This window comes from Protopterus annectens, chromosome 7.part0, assembly GCF_019279795.1.
Source record: "Protopterus annectens isolate FY-2018-M chromosome 7.part0, PAN1.0, whole genome shotgun sequence".
NCBI lineage: Eukaryota > Metazoa > Chordata > Ceratodontiformes > Protopteridae > Protopterus > Protopterus annectens.
This window is the reverse complement of record NC_056739.1, coordinates 1,440,524,042-1,440,539,992: the sequence shown is the minus strand read 5'-3', so window position 1 is coordinate 1,440,539,992 and position 15,951 is coordinate 1,440,524,042.

The window sequence follows — 15,951 nt, the reverse complement described above, 5'->3', positions numbered from 1 at the left end:
CATGAAATAATTTTACTTTTTTTCTAATAACAACATCCATAACAGATAGATGAAAGTCTAAAATATAAAATTACAAGCATTGGTGGATTTCTGTAAGAAATTTTATGTTAAATTATATTGGAGACTATAACAACTGGGAAAATGAGCAACTCGAAGAACTCTCATTCTGATCTAGTATTAAAAAAGAAACTACAATTGGTAACTACTGCACTACAATAATTGTCAATGAAAATGGATGACTTTGAAAAAAACTTGTAGAATCTTAAAGAGAGCTGTCAAAAGCAAACAGGTGTATTCAAAGAATTGCTTCAACAACATCAGATTAAAATAACATGCATAAAAACCTCTTTGAGTGATATTGAGGGAAGGCTCAAAAAAGAAGAAAATCAAATAGATATTCTCCTTAAACAAAACACTTGGCTTCTCAATAAAGTGGATGACTAAGAAAACAGGGAGAGAGCGACATACATCACAATCTTTGGTTTGCCTGAGAAAGCTGAAGGGGAAGATATCATTTCTTTTTTAAATTCATGGATTCCAGAAGTATTAGATCTTAAAAGAGAGTTTCTCATTTAGCATTGAAAGGGCTCACAGAGCCTTGGGAAATCCAGCTTCAACTTCATCTTCTACACCAGCAAGATCATTTGTAATAAAGTTTTTATCTTTTATGGACAAATAACTAGTACTTAAAATCGTGTGGAGGAAAAGCCCTTTAAAATACAATCAAAACTTAATAAAGTTTGACAATGATTATTCTGCTAAAGTACTGGAACACAGGAAAAAGGCATGGCCACTAATTAAGTTACTAAAGCAAAACAACATTAAAACTCATCTGGCTTTTCCTGCAAGAATCAAAATATTACATTTCAATGAAATGAGAACTTTCAACAACCTGGAAGAAGCCTCCTTATTCATTAAAAACAATTATATCATATCTATTCCTGAAGATATGGATTGAGCATCGCCTTCCATGAAGAGAACCACTGACAAGAATGCCTGGATTGATGTAAAAAAGAAAAAAAAACAAAAAAACTGAATCCAAAATAATTGTTTCTACAATGTCTCTCAAAGCATCTACTGCAACTTAATTATTAACTGATGCATATCCCTGGCTTATAACTTTAAATGTAAACTCTATTTCCCATGAAGGAAACCACAGTGAAGAATGTCTCCGATCACAATTTTTTAGCTTCTAAAGACAGAAGTCACAAACTTCACATCATCCATGCAAGTGGGGAATGGGTATATGGCTGCTGAATCATACACCAAGGCACTGTATGAGCATTTACACAAGTGCATGGAACGGGCCAAACCAAACAGAACCAAGATTCTGGCCTCCAAAAAAAGGAAACCAATCTGGTGGTCCCCTGCCATTAAAAAAAACTCTATAACAGAAGGAAAAAACTGTTGCAGAAAAGGGTTAAGTCCCAAGATTAGAAAATCTCCTTTGTAAATCTCAGCAAAAAACTGAGATCAGTCATCAAATCCTCCAAAGCTAGTTACAAAAACAAAATTGCTACAGATACTAAAGATAACCATAAGGCATTCTTTAGCTATGTCAAGAATCTGCATAACAATACGCAGGTGTGCTCTGAGCTACGGCACAATGGCACCACTTACACTGAACCAACAGATATTGCCAATATCTTGGCCGACAGGTTTAGTGCAAACTTTACCCCCCTTCACCCCCTAAAGGGCCCATCCCAATACCCGAGGAATGCCAAATCCCTAATATCACGGCTGCACAGGTAGAAACCGCACTCTCCAAAGCCAAAAACACACCTTCCATGGGATATGATAATATACCTGGCTGTGTTCTACATGAATTACAAAGGGAACTGGCACCACAACTGAGTGTCTCATTCAACAATAGCCTCACTTAGGGCTTTGTTCCTACCGAATGGTGCACCACTGCATCATTCCACTCCACAAAGGAGGGGCGACTACTGACCCTGGAAACTACTGCTCCATCAGCCTGATGAGTCTGATCTGTAAGGCCATGGAGCACACCATTATGGACCTTATAAACAGGGATATAGGGAACCTTCAAACCCTGGACCCCACGCAAGTTTGGGTTCATGAAGGGCATATTATGTCTGGTCAACCTGATAGACTTCTTTGAATCTGTCACCAGAGCGGTGGACGAAGGCAAGGTAGTCCATACAGCCTACCATGATCTAGCCAAGGCATTTGACACCATCCCCCACTCAGGGATCATTGACAGACTCACTAACCTAGGCATTAACCCCTACATCATAAGATGGGTTGCCAACTGGCTCATGGACAGAACCCACACAATGAAATTGGCAGACTCCAAATCTGACTACTGGGCAGTTACAAGTGGAGTCCCACAGGGATCTGTTCTGGGTCCTCTCCTGTTTGACATCTACTTCTCTGAAGTTCAAGCCAACACAAAGAGACTCTGGTTAACCAAATTCATGGATGACTACAAACTGGGAGCTATTATTGATTCTCAAGCTTTAGTAGGCATCCTACAAAAATGCTTCACAGAGACCAATGACTGATGTCAGAACCATGGTCTTAAGCTTAATGCTAAAAAGTGCACCGTCATTCCCTTTGGGAGAAACACAGTGCCCACAAACTTCCACATCGATGGTAGCCCACTTAACTCCCAAGGTATGATAAGAGATCTAGGGACACAGGTAGATAGCAACCTCTCCTTTGCCAACAATGTTGCCACTGTCTTAGAAAGTCCTTCTACATGGCACACATCATTACAAAAGGTTTCTCGTCCAGTAAGAAAGAAGTCATAATCCCTCTCTACTCAACCCTCATTAAACCCATGATAGAGTACAATGCCCCATTTGGCATGTACCTCACTAGACACCTACAACAGCTGGAGATGCCACAAAAATTCCTCACAAAGAGGATCCTAGGACTCAACCACATGCCCTATACAGAAAGACTCAAAAAACTCCAGCTTTACTCCATCTCATACCACCTACTTAGAGGCAATCTCTGCTTGACATACAAAGCCATGTCTGACCCAGTGTTGCTAGGCATGCTTCATCTAAAAAAGTCCAAATCCCTCTTCACCACACACTCCAATGAACTCATCCTCATCACCACAATAAACAGAACCTGCTGGAGGGACAGGTTCCTAACCCAGAGACTTCCCATACTCTGGCACAAACTCCCCATTCATGCCAAGCAGAGCACCTCACTAGCTCTCGTCAAGAAAAAATCTTAACGAGTGTATGAGTAACAGGAAATTCACCCCAGGGATCACTTCAACAGCCTTAGTAGATATGGGTGCAAGGAACTAACATCCGGCAACAGGATGACTGTGAATATTCTTGAGACAGGCTTGAATTGGCTCCAAGGCCATTAGCCTAGTACTCACCTATGAACTTATATATATATGTAAATACACATATATGTTAGAATAAATGTATCTTTTATTGTTATATTTGATTCTCCATTAGTAGTAACAGTTATAATTATTTTTTTATTGAGCTTTCCTTTCTCCTTTTTTCTTTCTCATTTTATCTCATTTAATTTTATGGTAAACTGAATAGTTAACATCTTTAATTCAAATACACTAAAATGAGTAAAAAAATGCTAATAGTTAAGTTTCACCCTATATTTCTTATGCTTTTGCCAAAACTATTAGCAAATGAAATATCTTCATTAATAAATACTGTTATGTTTGAATCTGTGATTAGTTAATCTGGGGAAATGATGGCGAAATATGTCATTTTAGAGTCAGGATGAATATATTTTATATTTCTGTATGGATTTGCCGAGGTAAACGACCAGATAGTAGTGACTGCCTTTACATTGTCATGATTTCTCAGCCTAACCTAATGTTTGTAATTATATTGATTGAATGCAGATGAAGTCTGAAGAAGAAGTTAGTGCTTTGCATGAAATATGAGCTTGTTGCACTGTGATAATAAATACTTTGTTTTGTGTGATGATAACATCTTTAAATAGTGTGACTAGGTTATGTGCTGCATTCCTCATATACAACACATGTAGCTCTACTAGATGCTTAAAGGAAAAAAAGAGGAGGGGAGGGGAGAGGAGGGAGGAAAATTAGAAAAAAGAGAAAAAAAGATAACATTCCTGTCTGCATTGTAGCTGTACAAGTGAGCTGGATATAAGTATTGCTGTGAAAGACGATCATGCTAGTAAACTAGACAGTTAATTCATGCAAACATAAATAGTAGGTTTCAATTGACACTTAAATCGAAGCCTGAATAAGTTTATTGTACAAGTGATTTGCCATAGCACAATAACATACTGCATAGATAAATGCACTCATTTGCATTTGATCCTGATGCTGATGAAGGCTGCTTAGTCCACATACGAGGACTGCTCTTTGTATTTGACTACCTGTCTCTGTTAGAGAGGATCAGGATATGGTGCTATGTTGCAACTAAAAAGAATGAGATGGGGTAAGTTGGATTGTAATATCTGAACAGTTTTGTGCCCTGGCTGTACATGTTACAAGAATTATATCATATTAATGGGCAGTTGCTTGTGGGATGGAATGAGATAATTGTAATATTATCAAGGCAATGGCATGGGATGCAGTTGTGAAACACTGGTAACTGATAGTTTCTGATGATTTTAGCATATTTATGTGATTCTTGTTTCGTTGTTTTAATTTGGAAAAATTTCTATGGGTTTGAGTGAGCATGGGAGAGTTGCTTTTTTTTTTTTTTAGATGTGCATAGAGATACCAGTATAGTAGTTTGTTTTGGAGATGTTCGCAACTCAGAATTCTAAAAAAATAAATAAATTAATTAATTAAAAAAAAAGAGGATTGGCCTGGAAAGTTGGGAAGTGGGAAAACAATTTTCTCATGAGTACTCAGAGGTGAAGCTTTTCAGAGCTGGAGAAGCTCAAGAGCTGTATTCATTTTTTCAGTTAACTCTTCGCAGATTTGATTAGGGTTGCTACAGCTACAGGTAACAAAGTCAATGACTGGCTGTTAAATCTCTCATGGGAATGAAGAAGTATAACCAAACAATGTGCTTGAAAAACTTATTTAGGTACCTTGCTAGGTCACTATATATGTCACTAAAAAAAGATATATGTAAAACCATGTATAAATGCTTGAAACTATAATTTATTTAATTAATCCAACATCATCATTATAAAAGTAAGAAGTTTAATGTTTTACTGCAAACAATATATTGTGTATGTTTTATAGTATTGAATGATATATTTCATACAATTCTCTCTATGCCTATATAAGTGTTTGAACTGACAGTTTCTAATTTTGATCTAGTTGTAATTGATTATATTATGTATGTTTAAATAAATGCCATATACTAATGACATAAGATTATTTAAACATCTTCAAACATTAGTAGATCTATACTGCTGAATAAATCTGATTGTCAGTACATGATGAAAATTATATTACTAGAATGTGGCATTCATTGCGTACCTTTTAGCAATTACTTGACTAACTAATTTTCTTGTGATATTGTTGAAAATTGTAAAGATTTGGTGTGAAATGTTAAGCCATATTGTGTATATAAAGGAATGTTCAAATAATTAATTCAAACAGTTGGTCACATATAAACAATACAAATTTAGATCATATTTCCTATACTCAAATATATACTAGTACACATAAGTATACTTACATCTGCACAGGATGTCATGGTTTGCTATTTCAATACAATGATTGGAGGGGGGAGGAGAGAGGGAGGAGTGGGGAGAAAGGGAAAGAAAAAGGAAATTACTGAACTACTTTAAGAGTTTCAGTAATAGGAAAAAGGTAATGTTGAGGAAGCAATCATCCTTATACTGTAATGAATATAATTTGGACCATTATTAATATAATATAATATAATATAATATAATATAATATAATATAATATAATATAATATAATATAATATAATATAAAAATATGCTTACACCTTCTTATGGGCAATTCAGTTACTATTTATATTTAATATGAAAAGAAATGAGACTAGTCTGATGGTATGCTGATACAGATCAATAATTAACTTAACTTAGACATACATGTTATGTTGTTACAGTTGTTAATGATAGATGACATATTACTCATCTTAATAACTTCCAAAAAGAAAAATTACTAAGTATATAAGTTGACTAAAAATAAGAGTATAATACTAATAGTTAGTAGTTTATTAGTTAAATATCTCTTCTCAAAAATTTTCATGAACCTCAGATTATTAAATCTTAATCTTTCATTATTGTATATGAGACACATATAAGATTAGTTATACATATGCTATCACTGCATTTGATTTAATAGATTACTTCTGATACAAACACTAATCTAACAAAGAAATCTTAAATCCTAATAAGATGATTAATAAAATGTAATACGTCACCCTATTTACAAAATAGTCTCCTTTAATATTTACAAACTATTTATGAAGCTCGGATGAACTGGGAAAGAAAGTTGGAGAGGTTGGTCCACCAAATTTATTTTATCTGTTGGACTAGGAATGCTTTTCATTCCATGTTGGGTGCGGATCAAAAACTACACTAGTTTAATTTCAGTAATTACCTTAGATCTTAAATTCATATTTAGTTTTAGTAAGCCTGAATTAAGTTTTTTTTTTTTTTGTTATTTTGAGGGAAATATTGTTGACTGAGTCAGATGAATGTCTACAAATTATTATACAATTAATATTAGAGGAGGTGACGTATATATTAAAAAACAATAATATAACAAACCTTTCTCTAAAAACCTGATATGGACTTTAAATTGTTATATTTAAATACTAATGGCTTATGTAACCCAAATAAGAAATCTAATTTATTAAAATATTGAAAATTAAATAGAGCTCAAATAATATTCTTACAGGAAACACATTTTTAAAAAATGACAAATTTATGTGGAATCCAATTGAATATATGACCCTAACCTGTTCCTCATATAAATCAAAGACTAGAGGGGATACCAATCTTTTGGAAAAAGAATTCTCTAAGCCCTGAAATTATACACAAACATGTAGATGGTGACGGTCTTATAGCTATTGTTATCTTGAAATTTAATAACAGAATGTGAACATTAGTAAACATATATTGGTTTCCTGGTATGGGGTGGGACAGTCAAAAAACATTTAGATCTTATTACAAATATATCTAAAGGAAACGTAATAATAGGTGGAGATTTTAATTGTATCACTGATACATCTGAAACCACTAATAAGAAATCTCCATGCTTATCATCTACTGCAAAACTCCTAAGGAGATGGACTGAGGCTTTAAAATTAAGTGATACTTATAACTCTATAGGAAACAACTCATTGCTATTTTCTCATCAAAATTATATATTTTAGCACCCAAACCAGAATAGATGAAAAATATGTTTCCCAGGATCTTTACACAAAAATCACATCCTTCTCAATAATCCTGTGTCCTTTCTCAGACCATAATTCTCTTCTCTTGAAGATTCAAATGGATTTTAAAACTGTTAACACTCACCTCTAGAATTCCTTTGTATATTACAAAAATTAAATAATTTAAACAATGGTTAATCACTGAACTCCAGTTCTTTTTAGATATAAATTACAAACCAGAAGTAAGCATAATCATGTTATGGGACTTACTAAAAGTTTATATATATGGTAATACTCTTAGCTGATGCAAAAATAAAATTAAAGAATGGGAATCAGAACTACAAAAATGGCAAAATCAACTCTTACTACATAAATCTAAAAAGGATTTTAACTTGATTGAAAACAAAAAGAAATTAGAAGATTTAAACAAAAGATACAATGAAATATTAACCCGTAAAACTAACATGGCCATGGAAAGATAAAAATAAGCTCTTATGCTACTTCTCAAAAACACTTACATAATCTATCCGTGAAAATCAAAATTCAATCTAAAGCTAATTCTATTGTTAACATCTTACATGAGGGGAAAGGTAAAAAAGTTTCGGAAATAGGTGATATTTTAGATGATTTTAAAAATCATTATACAGAACATTACAAAAGTGAAAGCACTATAATAGAACATTTAAATCTAGAAACTATACTCCCTAACATTAAAAAAATCCCTGAAGAATTAAAAACAGAGTTACAAAAACCTATTACACACAAGGAAATCACTGATAAGATTAAAGAAAGTAAAACTGGTAAGGCCCCAGGGATAGATGGCTTAATAGTCGAAATACATGCATAACTTCACTGCTACATAAAACACTACTTGAAATCCAAACACATGCAATAATTCCTCCCTCGTGGAGATATTCTTTAATCACCCCTATTTTAAAAGAAAATAAAGACTCTAGGTATTGTAGTTCTTATAGACCAATATCGTTGCTGAGTAATGATTATAAATTATTCATGTCTATTATGGTAAACAGAATAAAAGTTCAACTATCCGAAGTAATTAATAATGATCAAACTGGATTCATAGATAATAGACACATGCATGATAATATAAAAAAGGATACTGACATTAATTATTTAAATAGAGAAAAACAAGAAGTCTTGATAATTAGATAAGATATAGAAAAGGCTTTTGATTCCTTAAATTGGGATTATTTAGCTAAAATTATGGGTGTATTTGACTTTCCCCTCTCTTTTATTACACTTATAAAGAATGGCTATATAAATAACTTAACTTACGTGAAAATAGGATCCTTTACTTCAGAGGCAACTTAGATTACAAGAAGTATTAAACAAGGTTGTCCCATGTCACTCATTTTATCTGCACTAGCCATAGAAATACTGGCTATATCAATATGAAACAATCCAAAGATAAAAGGCATAGATATATATGACCAATATAGTTCTAAAATTATGCTCTTTGCTGATGATGTACTTCTTACCAAGTTCAAAAGAAGTACTAGATGAAGTAAATTTATTAACAGAGAAATTTCCAAAGATCTCAGGACTTTATTTTAATAAATCAAAATCATAATTCTTGCTATTGAACAACAACAAAAAAAAAAGGAATACAAGTAGGTGGGAATCACATCATTGGCGAACAAGTCACAACTTTAAATTATTTGGGGATTGTTTTGAGTGGACACATAAATGAGATATTAAATGTTAATTATAGAAAGATTACTGATACAATAATTACTCTGGTGAACAAGTGGAATAATATATTTATACATTTTGAAGATAGATTACAACTGAATGGTGCTGCTTCCTAAAATTCTGTAAGTAGTGCAAGCTATCTTGTTAATACCTGAGAAAAGCTATCTTAAGGAAATAACATTAATATTGTTAAGATTCTTATGGCACCCTAAAAGAAACAGAATTGCATTCACACATCATATTAGATAATAGGAACAAGGAGGACTAAACGTTCCATATATTGAATCTTATATAAGGACTACCTTATTCAAAACTGTGATAAACTAGATAAATCATAACTGTTCATCTAACTGGAAATGGTTGCATATAATTATAATAATAAATGAAAACAACTTGTCTAAAAATACTTTAGTTATAGACAATGATAATAAATTGTGATATTCACTGAGTTTTAACCTATAATATAATATAACAAAACCAACTAAATTAAATTTAATCAATCATCTCTTTGTTATTTTTAGGAAATGTGTTAATATGAATATAGATTTAAAGCTTTGGATAATAATTTTAGTTCCTTTCAGTATTACTAAGAACTTTCCAGATAGGATGCATAGTTTTATCTTTACTTCTTGGGAACATAAGAATTAATATGCTGGCAGCATTGCATAAAAAAATCAACAAGTCTTAGATGCACAATATTTAACAACTTATAGATTAACCTCTCATGACTGGTTATTACTACAGAATGTTTTCACATACTCCAAGGATCTATGTAGAATAATAAATAACTTTTCTTTTAAAAATCCACCAAAAATTTTAAGTGAGCTGTTTGGAATAATATATAACAATGCAAATATGAAGAACAGAACATCATATTTATATAATATAATAAAAAATATAAAACAGCCCCTAAATCAATTTATTGGCAATATATTACTAAAGGAATAACATCAGAAAATAAATCAAACACACTGCTATCAGCTAAACTAACATCTCATTCACAATACTGGAGAATATTTAATTGGAAATATCTGCATAGATCCTTCCTAACCACTGCTAAAATCTCAAAAATCAACTCTTCCAGTAATGGGTTATGTTGGAGATATCAACAGGCTTCTACAGCAGATTGGTCTCATATTTTCTATGACTGTGTGGAAATTAAAACATTTTGGAATGATATTAGTTTCTTACAAGCAATTTATGCAGATACATTTGTTATGACTAATACTTTAATTTTATTGAATGTAAATGAAGGTCCTTTTATGAATAAATCTAACCTCTATTACTGTGGACAATACTAGCAATAGATAGGAAATGCATAACTAGGAAATGGAATTCTAACACAGCACCTACCAGGGAGGGCTTTCAGTGTTTACTGAAGAAGACAGCATTAATGGAGATAAAAAATAAAATTACTTAATACTCCATGGAAGAAAGTTTTGTCCTTGATTGACACCTTAAAATTGGAATCAGTCTCCTCCTGAAGACAAGTATACTGCATGTTATGAGTTATTATCTACTGTATAAACTTGTTGTTATCTAAAGTCTACTCATGTCAGGCTAAATGTAAATATTGTACATAGTTAATCTATTAACCAAATTGTTTCTTAATTGTAAACAAATACTTTGTGTTACATATTTAAAATAAAAATGATCTGAGTAAAAAAAATGAGATGTTTAAATATGTCAGATATTAAAAATTTAAAAAATCTTTAGAAAATATAACAGAAAATTGCTGGAGCAGTTTCTGTCTATTGCATTAAAATGGATTTACTGGCTAAGCCTTGCTGTACTTGTTAACTACTTTGATATTTATATATGGGGATAGTGGAAAAAAAGCTTGGATGCAGGGGGTATCACTGAAATTGGAAGAAGGAAACAGGAATAAAAGAACAGGGCATATAAGAAACCATTGATTGGTACAGTTAGGGATCAGGGTGCAGTGTAAAACCTTTCATATACAGGCATTTGCTTTGCACCATGAGCCATATAGTACTGTCAAGACTGTCTATTGGGGGATCAGGGTCCAAGGCATAACTGGTAGTGATCAGATCGACATGGAGCGTAGACTACAGATGAGCTCTGTGTTAGAAATAAACTATATCTCAAACAAGAAGGAACACTCATACTATGGAAACAATGGCAAGATGTGTCTCTAGGAGTGTAGCATTAAACTAAGCATATGGAGGGGATCAAGAGAGATTGGCAATTAGGCATAAGGTACAAGAAAGTAATGAAACAAACAAGAGTCTCAGACAGAAGATGAATGATAGGATTGTGCAATGCAGCGAGCCTGTGGAAAAAATTGGAGCCAAAGACAATTACTGCAGGTCACAATGTGGACAATACTAGCATAACAGAGACATAATCATATGATGAGATATGAAAATGATATACAATTGTCAGGTTGTAATTTGTACAAAAAGGACAGAGTGAACACAGTTGGACTGGCAATCTATGTAAAAGATGATATTTAATGAGCAGTAATAGAGAAGTAAGAGAAGCACCCAGCAAAACAAGTAGAGTAGTAAAATTTTAATTAAAATAAGCATCACTGCAAATAAGATGAAGGAATTGGAAGAAGGAGGCTGATGGACTGGCACAATATGCAGGGCCCCTGATATGTCCAGGAATGTAGATGAACTACTGTAGGAAAGAATAAAAGAATGTATTAAGAGGAAAGTCATAGTCATTTGAGACCTCTGTCAATAAGCAGCAGACTGGAAGGTGTTGCTAGCCAGGAAATTATGTAAAGCAGCACAAAGGTGTGCAGGACATGCAGATAAGTTTACCTTTGGGCAAACTTGCTCTGTGGGTTTGCGTGGACAACCACAATGATCACCAAGGCTAAAACTAATGCAGTAGTAACACATTACAGAAAAGTGCACTCAGTGCAATGAACACTGCATGTTTTTGGTACTGAAATAAATGACAAGCACTACTTTATAGCAGATGACATCAGCAAGAGGTAGATGGTAGCTGGAGTGTCTCACATACTGTTCTGAAATGATTTCTAGAATGTGAACTAACTGAACACACACCAGTTGACTGCAGTGAGACTTGAACCCCTACTTAGATATCTAAAGAACACAGTACATACTGCAAGCAACATAGCATAAGTCTGACTTTTAAACAGCTGCAGAACACTTTATAGCAGATGACATCATCAGTATATGTTTGGAAGAAGATGTTGAGAGGCCTGCATGAAATGGCTGTGTAGGCATGTACTACTGTAAAAAAATGTGTCCACCATTACACTTAATTGCTGAGAGCAGGATACAGACTCATACTCTTTTGACTACGCATGCATCAACTACAGTGAGATTAGAACCCCTACCTAATTACACAAGTTAAAGAACACAGTACTTAATGTAAGCACCACAGCACAAGGGTGACTTTTGCACTGTTGTAGAACACATTCTAGCAGATGACGTCATCAGTGTATCATTGGGAGAAGATGTTGGGAGGCCTGTATGACATGTCTGTGTAGGCATGTATAACTGTAAAAAATGTTGTTCTCCATTAGACTTGGTTGCTGAAATAGAATATAGACTCATGTTCTTTTGACTACACACACAAACAATTACACATACGGACACATACACAATTTGGCTGTTGTGTTACTTGAACACCTACCTACCTATTGTGTTCCCCTCTGCAGAGTACATTAGTTAATATTTGCGACATCACTAAAATCTGATTTTTAAGTTGTCATAGTTGCCTTCAAAACAGCAAAACAACCAGCAAATCAGCAAACTAATTTAAAACACGTAGAAGAATGTGTTTAATACCAAAGATAGGTTAAAAACATACACTGTTTAGCAGTTTCATCTGTAACACTAAGATATCATCCAAACTATGAATGTACTGCTTGAGGAAGCTATTTTAACTCATTCCCTCTACTACAGCTCTTTTGAGTGTGTACCTATAACTTCCAGTCAGCATGGCGTAAGCCTTTAAAAAAGGAAGTTATTACCTTGCAGTTATAACAAAAACTCATTGACAGAGGTCAAATATCAATACAATTGTGTTTACCATCATGTATGTTTCAAGATAAAATATTCTGATACCTTGTATGTAGCATGGTTTTGGAACTATTAATGGAAATATGAACAAGCACTATTTGATGCTTTGAGGCAAAATAGGAGGTAACTGCAGAAATGCCTGAAGGTGCACTCTGCTGTAATGAGCTAAAACTTAAGTGCAGAAGACACACTTCTCAGGTAAACCAATCACAACTTATAGTAGCAGAAACCAATGTGAAACAGAAAAATAAAATAAAGTAACAACACTATAAATAAGCCAAAAATGTAAAACCTGAACAAATACATATAAATACTAACTAGCCAAAAAATACTAACTAAACAAAAAAAAGTTTGATGAAACACAAACTCATATTCTGCTAGTTCTCCTTTCTAGTCATTTAAACCAGAAATGTTGGTAGCATCCAGTTTAAGCTGCCATGACATTTCTTGGTGAAGCAGTTCTGCCAGTACCCTACATAAGGAGAATTTTGTATTTGCTCTAGAACTAGAAAAGTAAACTTGGTGAATTTGTCACAAACAATGGAATGCCTGGCCAGTGAACTTTTGCTGTCCTTATGTTGAATACTATAAACATGTTGATAGATATGCTTATTCAAAGTATTCTTATTTTTTCCCACATTGAAAGTGGGACACGATGCACATGTAGCCAGATAAATAGCTTTTTAAGAAAAGCAATTTTAAGGTCCACCATGCACATAAGACACAAATCTACTTAAAAGGGTACCATTGTAGCAAGTGTTTATATAAGGGCACTGATGACAATGCCTGCATTTCCTAGTAGATAAAAATCCGTTATGATGATCAATAGATTTCTCAAGAAGGAATTTTATGTTAGATTTATTTTTATAGGTAAAAGATGGTGGTATATAAAAAAAACTATTTGATGCTTTCATCACATTGCAGCATGAACCAGTTCTTCAGCAAAATCATTTCAATGTCCTTAACATCTAAAGTGTAATGCATGACCATATTAGTTCGGCCATTAAAACCTGTTTGATTGTCTTTCTTATCAAGATAATTCAGGCCTTTCATCATGATGGGGGCATATTTAGTGTTTCTCTCTGGCCATATCTCATCTCTGATTGAATACAGAAGTGGTGGGGGTAGAATGTTGAATTGTTCAAGACCCCCTACATCATCCTAGGTCAACTGAGAGGTTCTGATAAATTGACTTTTTACCACCCCTCTTCTGATGGAAGGAGTGGCAAATGGTGAAAAAAAAACAGAAATGTGTTACAATAAATGGACTTCCAGTAAATCTTGGTAGTGAATTCTTCACTAACTCTTTTTCTGATGTCAGTGTCAAGATAATGAATCTGGTATGTTCAAAGGAATATGTGAACTTTAGAAAGAAGCTGCTAGCTTGTAACTATAGTATGAATTCTTCAAGCTCATTTTCACTTCCTTCCCAAATAATAATAAAATCATTTGAGGTATCTGAAGTAGCCAGCACATTTGGAAAAGAGGGGGAGATTAAAACACAATTCTAATTCCCATCTTAATAATAAAGCATTTGCAAACATGGGGGGCACATGTGGCCCCATAGGCACTCCTAGAGTCTGCTTCTAATATTCACCTTCAAAGGTCAGAAAGTTGTTGTTTAACAACAAGCCCATGAACTCATTAACCGATTCATAAGCTGTTTCAGAAAGAAAGCCAAATCATTTTACAATCTCTTCAAACCACTCCAACCCCAGGTGATGGGATATTACCATAAATAAACTTTTTACATCACAAGTAACCAAAAGGAATTAATCTTTTGTGGTATTCCCTTCAATTTATCCAGGAGGTCCCATGAGTCTCTTATAATATGTGAGAAGGAAACAAGTTTTTCAATTTTTGGTCTGTAAACTTGGCCAGAGGCCCTGTAACTGATCCACTAGCAGCTACAATTAGATGTGTGGGGGGGGGTCAGACATATTGATGTGCATTTTGAGAATACCAAAAATCTTTGGAATAATAGGAAAATCCCCTCTAAAGAAATTATATAAACATTTATAGAATAGCAACTCATCCAGTGCCACTTTAATGACCCTGTAGGCTATATTGATTTCAATTGTGGAAACAGCACTCTACACACAATGATCATGCAAAAGATGTAACATACGCCCAGAGTAGTCAGTAATGCCTATAATAACCAGGCCCCCACCTTTATCCAGTTTCATGCAACTAATATTGCACTTGTGAGTAAATTGTTGGAGAATCTGTTTTTCTTTAACTGAAAGGTTACAAAAATTGTTTGTATAGTTTTGCAACAGTGTGCATATTTGTAGTATGGTCCTGCATTACACTTTGGATGGTAAGGACATTGAAAAGATTTTGTGGAAGAACTGGTTCACGCTACAATGTGATGAAAGCATCAAAGAGTTTTTTTCCCCCTAAACTACCATCTTTTACCTATAAAAATAAATCTAACAAAAAATCCCTTCTTGAGAAACCTATTGATCATAATAAGGGATTTTTATCTACCAAGAAATGTGGGCATTGTCATCAGAGCCATTATATAAACACCTGTTACAATGGCACACTTTTAAATAGATTTGATTCTTTTGTGCATGGTGAAGCTTACACATGCTTGCCTCAAAGAGTTATTTACTTGGCTAGATGTGCATCGTGTCCCACTTTCTATGTGAGACAAACTAAGCATGCTTTGAATAAGTGTATCTGTCAACACATTTACAGTATTCAGCATAATGACAGTAACATGTTCTGGCCACTCATTCCATTGTTTGTGAAAAATTCACCAAGTTTACGTTTCTAATTCTTGAGCAAATACAAAATTCTCCTTATGTAATTTACTGGCAGAACAAACTGCATCACCGAGAAATGTCATGGCAGTGTAAGCTGGAGGCTATCAGCCTTCCTGGTTTAAATGACATCAGTACTGAACTA